This window comes from Aegilops tauschii, chromosome 7, assembly GCF_002575655.3.
Source record: "Aegilops tauschii subsp. strangulata cultivar AL8/78 chromosome 7, Aet v6.0, whole genome shotgun sequence".
NCBI lineage: Eukaryota > Viridiplantae > Streptophyta > Magnoliopsida > Poales > Poaceae > Aegilops > Aegilops tauschii.
In genome coordinates this window covers 227,874,922-227,880,921 of record NC_053041.3, presented here as the reverse complement: position 1 = coordinate 227,880,921, position 6,000 = coordinate 227,874,922, and positions in this window count along the sequence as shown.

Here is a 6,000-nt window from a genome sequence, read left to right as displayed (position 1 = left end):
GGCAGCGTGCGGTTCGTCGAGGAGGTCGAGGGAGTCGCGGCGGAGGTAATGGACAGCACGCGGAGGCGAGGGGAGCACGGTGGCTGCGGTGGTGCTCGTTGGCGCACTCCGGCTCGTTCGGGCGGCTGCGAGGGAGAGAGCAGACGAGACTAGAGGAGTGGATAGGCCAGGGAGGTCGGGGCGGCGCCGAGGAGACGCAACGCGGCGTCGCGCTGGCAGGGGAGGCAGGCAGGCGAGCTGGTGGCGTGCCGCTCTGCCCGTGCGCGCACGTCGGCCACACGCCTGGCCGACTGGCGCCAGGAGGACGACGGCGGTGGTGGGCTGGGCCGGCCAGTGGGCTGCCAGGTAAGCCAGGTGGGCGAGGCCAGGTGAGTTTCTCTCTCTCTCTCTTATTCTTTCTGTTTTTTTCTTTTCTGTCATTTGTTTTGATTTAGTTTAGGAACTAAATCATTTTATTTTCTTCTGATAATTTTTGTAGGGACTAATTGGATTATTCCAAAACCCTTCACCAAAGATCAGAGTTATTGGACATATATTAATTATTTACGAAATATATATCCAATGCAAATAGTTATTGATTTAATTCAAAGGCCCAAAGTAAATATCTCTGAGATTCCAAAATTATTGTTTTGAGTTTTACCTCTTGCCAATATTTTCAGAGACTAAGAGGAACATTTTCTTGGACTTCTTTGAAGACATTTTAATGTTGATTATTTCTGAAATGATTTTTGAGGCTTTCCACTTTCCCCAATTCAACTTTCAGAAATTTTAGACATGATGCATGAGTGCAGATGCAGCTATTTCACTCTGGTATTCTAGGGCTGTGACATGAACCGTCTCGGATTATGGTGCATATCACAAACGTATGTGTTTTACCAACCGTGTGTGCCGTAACAACCTGGAGAGCGTAATTTCACCGTAATTTAATTGCTGCTTTTCTAAATTGTACCGGATTTGGATTTGAATTTGAATGTATGCTACAGCTTTATTCATATCCATCGGGTTCAAACAACCAATGCATTATTCGATTCATAGGTACATATGTTCAAGAATTACATAAGAACCAAATAAAGAATGATGAACCACAGTTGTATACTTGTACTATTAAAGACGGTAAAGAAAGAGGCGAAATATACTCTGGTTGCTGAACAAGATGAAGCGGAATGCCCATATTGTGCCCTCCTCCATGCAGAAGGCACGCACGACTCTAGTCCAACCCCTTGTGATGGCCGACCGCCCATCCTTCACGGTCTTCATGAAAACATCTAGATAATCATCGTGTTCTGGTAGAAATACTTTAACCTTTGCATGCCCACCAATCATGTTGTTTGAGAGGTAATCTTGAGTAAACTGCTTTGGCAACCACTGCAAAGGAATAAGATTTCAGACATTGTCATCTAACACAACTCATTGTGGGCAGTAAAAAGAAGGCCGTAGAGTTCTTACTTACCATCCTGCAGTTCGCTGTTGTCTTGGATAAAGTGTAAACAAATAGTTTAATTGCCATCTTTGGATCCATTTTACTAACAATCTTTATCAGCTTCCTCACTTGATGCTGGTTCATCAATATCTCATTGCCCCATACGCAGAAAGGGTCGAAACGTGGATCTTTAGCAATGACATATGTACCTAAAAGCACCAAGTTAATATTAGAAGCTAAACATCAATTGCACAATGATGTAGTACAACACTCTTTTATAACATGTCTATATACATCCATATGTGGTAGTCCATTTGAAATATCTAAAAGACAAATATTTAGGAACGGAGGGAGGATCTTATAACATCCAATATACTCACATATTAGATGAATTAACATCTTATATTATGGGCCGGAAGGAGTTTAGTTCATTCTTAAAAATTATCTCCTGCTGTATCCACGGGTTATAGTTAGTTTGAGCTAGTTCGGGCTCAAATAGCCCTAAAGTATATCTAAACATGAGGGCTAGTTTGAACTAGTTGCATCTATAACCCACCCAAAAAAAACTAGTATCCAACCCAAGAGGTGCTAATTGGAGCTAGTTCTCCTAGTGCATTTATTGTCAATCTAACCCTGCCATCCAAACAACTCTTTGGATGGAGTTAGTTCAGGGTTAGTAATGAGCTAGAAACTAACTCTAACCTCTAGTTAAGTTGAGTATCCAAACAGGGTTGTGTTGTTGCTGTTGCTGCCGCTGCTCTTCTACGTATATCTAGACATCATTAGAACATTAATGTAACACTCTTCCTTGTTGCTATGTAGCCTAGGATTGCATATTTAGACATTAAGTACAGTCCATGTTGCTATGTAGCTTCAGATACATTACATATGGCCCTAGTTAACCTAAGGAAAAATGAGTTGCAGATATATTCGGTTAAAAGTCCGATTCACCGATTAGTCCCTTATCAGCCGCCGACATATACGGTACCAGCTACGGATATCCTGAACAGTGAGCAGATATAAGCCATGGGATGAAACTAACCTCGATGGAAAACAACAGTCATTCCCAAAATTGTCCTGTGTAGGTACATCAAGAAGCATGTTAAGCACAACAGGCTAAACATCAACCAAAATTACACATGGCAGACAAAATATTCTCCAAAAGATAGCTTCAGTGTGCAGGTTTAAGCACGCTAGTAAAGCAAAACAAGTGGAAAGGTGTGCTAACTGCAACAGGCCTAACATTTAACAACAAGCAAACATGGTCATTCCAACTGGTATTGTGCCGGTCTAAGTACACTGGTTATGGTTAAATAAAAATGGAAAGGCATGTTAACTACAAGATGCAATAACCAAATGTAGTCATTCATAGTGGTATTGTTGAAACTGGTACTGATGAAATTGTACTGCACAGTTCATACTTGCACATATAGAACATAACGTTGTGAATAACTGGAATAAACAAGGCATACTACGAACAACCAAAGATAGCATTTGAAACTGAACATATGCTAACTACAAACAACCGAACAATCAAAAAACTTTAAAAGAGGCATATGCTAGCTATAACAGGCTTAACAACAAGCAAATATATGCATTCCTATCGGTATGTTTAAAACTGGATTGATGAAATGTACTGCACAGTAAATAATTGCACATATAGAGCACACATTGTGAACAACTGAAATAAACAAATCATGGGTTTCCTCACTTTTCACAGATGGGCTCGTTCCCGTGGGAAGAGCACAGACCCTGGATGCGCTCCATGTTGTCGCAGATGGGCTCCCTCCCCTTGGAAGAGCACGGCTGTAGGGTGCCTTCCCTGATGTCGCAGACGGGCGCTTTCCCCTTGGAAGAGCAGATGGGCCCTTTCCCCTTGGAACAGCCGAAGAGGGTGCCCTCCTCGTGGTCATCGTCGATGAGGTCTGACTTGGAAGCTGTGGATCCCAAGCCAGCGTCGCAGAACGTGTCCTTTAGAAATGACAAAAGGGGGCTCGATGGCGATGTAGAATGGCAAATTGTTGACAGCGAGCCAGAGGAGATCAGTGGCGGGGCCATGGATGAGATCGACGATGGTTGAACCCGAGGGGTTGGGGGTGGGCCACTTAACCTGTGACACAACCCACCTCAGGGCGTCGCTGTCGATGACCTCGATGTCATAGCCGACGGACGAGACATGCCCGCATACTCTAGCCCGCTGCTTGAGTGCCTGCCGCCAGTAATGGTCGTTAGCTTCCTCGGCGACGTCGGGCGAAGAGACCGCTATACACCTCTTTTGGGCCAGTCGCTCCTCGAGCTCCATGGGAAGCGTAGCCGGGCTTAGCCTGCGACGCTCTGGAGTGGGGGATGGGGATGGGGATCTGTGGGAAAGGGGGCGTTTGGAAGGCGTCATCTAAGAAACTCAGGGCGGCCTGGGTATGGAGATCGGTGGGTAAGCTGCACGGGCAAACCGGCAGATGTTGACAATGGAGGCCTTGCGGCTGCGGCGGCGGGGACTTTGCTAGGGTTTCGAGCGAGGGAGTGTGTGTGTGTGTGTGCGCGCACGCCCGAGAAGGTTTTGGTGTGTGTGTGGAGGGGGGAGGCGGGGTGTTTGAGGAAATGACGCGGGTACTAAAAATTTTACTACACGGGAGTGAAATGTCGGGCTATTGAAAATTTTGATGATAGTGCATCGCACACAGTCCGGAGATAACAAACGTGTGTTATGAAAAATAAAAACCCTCGAGGCGGGCAGACATTTTCGATGCAGGCGGGATTGGGAACAAGAAACATCGCACACGGTCCGGAGATAACAACCGTGTGTTATGAAACAGAAAAACCCTCGAAGCGGGCAGATATTTTTGAGAGGGGGAGCCTCGTGGAGCCCAATGTACTGTGCGGATGTGTGCGTGACAGGTGCACCGACGTGGCACACGGTTAGTTTGAGTGAACTGTGTCTGTTGTGTCATCCGACTTGTCTAATGTTCATAAATTTGGCGAAAAATGACGCGGAGAGGGTCAGAACACGAACATACTTGCATGTGGACCAAATTTATGTATCAAAAGGGTGGTTTGATTTTCAAATACCAAATGCAACTTCGATGTGGCACCTCTCTCGCAAAGCGCACGGTATTGCTTGCTCCCACCCTCTTGTGTCGGCACGAAGGGAATCCTAAGCTATGAATGCATGCCCCCTCCCCCTCAACCGAGGTTCACCTAGCAAAGTGCGAAGTAGCTTGCAGCCTCCCTCCTCCCTCGTATCAGCACGAAGGGAATCCTATGCTATATGAATGCATGCCCCTCCCCCAACCGAGGTTCACCGTAGCAAAGTGCGAAGTAGCTAGCAGCCCCCTTCCTCATGTCGGCACGAAGGGAATCCTAAGCTATGAATGCATGCCCCCCAACCGAGGTTCACCTAGCAAAGTGTGAAGTAGAGCTAGCAGCCCCCCTCCCTCGTGTCGGCACGAAGGGATTCCCAAGCTATGAATGCATGCCCCCCCACAACCGAGGTTCACCTAACAAAGTGCGAAGTAGCTAGCAGCCTCCCTCCCTCGTGTCGGCACGAAGGGAATCCTAGCTAAGCTATGAATGCATGCCCTCCCCCCCCCAACCGAGGTTCACCCTAGCAAAGTGCGAAGTAGCTAGCAGCCACCCCTCCCTCGTGTCGGCATGAAGGGAATCCTAAGCTATGAATGCACATGCCCCCCCAACCGAGGTTCACCTAGCAAAGTGTGAAGTAGCTACCAGCCCCCCCTCATGTCGGCACGAAGGGAATCCTAAGCTATGAGCATGCCCCCTCCCCCCAACTGAGGTTCACCTAGCAAAGTGCGATGTAGCTAGCATCCCCCACCCCCCTCGTGTCGCCACGAAGGGAATCCTAATTAAGCTTTGAATGCATGCCCCCCAACCGAGGTTCACCTAGCAAAGTGCGATGTAGAACCCCCCCCCCCCACACACACACGTTCAGTCGGCGGGCCAGAGAGGCATATATCTCACCAAGATGGATCATAAAATGGACCAAGAATGATCCACCTTGGTCGTACAACCTCTCTCTTGTTGTTGGTCAAAATGATGGCCGTCCATGCGACCCCGGAGATGGGCTAGCTCACCAATAATCACGCAAGTAGCTAGTCCCCGAAGACAACCACTGCATGCGTGTGGCCCAAACATATGTATGGAGCGGTGTGTTTTTGAGTAGCAATAATGAACAACTTTGATGTGGCACCGTGATTTCGAACTAGAAATCCCCACACCGAGTGAGGGTTAGGTTGACGATGCATATGTATGTTACACCACACTTCAAGCCAACATCGGGAATTCATATATGCATGCATTCATGCATAGTATATGCGCTCAAACTTAATTAGGTCTGAATCTCACCATGACCTATACTACGATAACACGAACCAAATGAAGAATCCGCCATGGTAACCTATCTTGTTGTTGGTCAAGGTGATCATGGATGTCCACGCGGGCCCATGAATATATAGGCTTGTCGCCGATAACCATGCGAGGGAGTGTATCGTTTGAAGGCAACCACTACATGCATATGTATGGAGGTGATGCGTGCATGCATGTTTGAATACACAACATTGATCTGG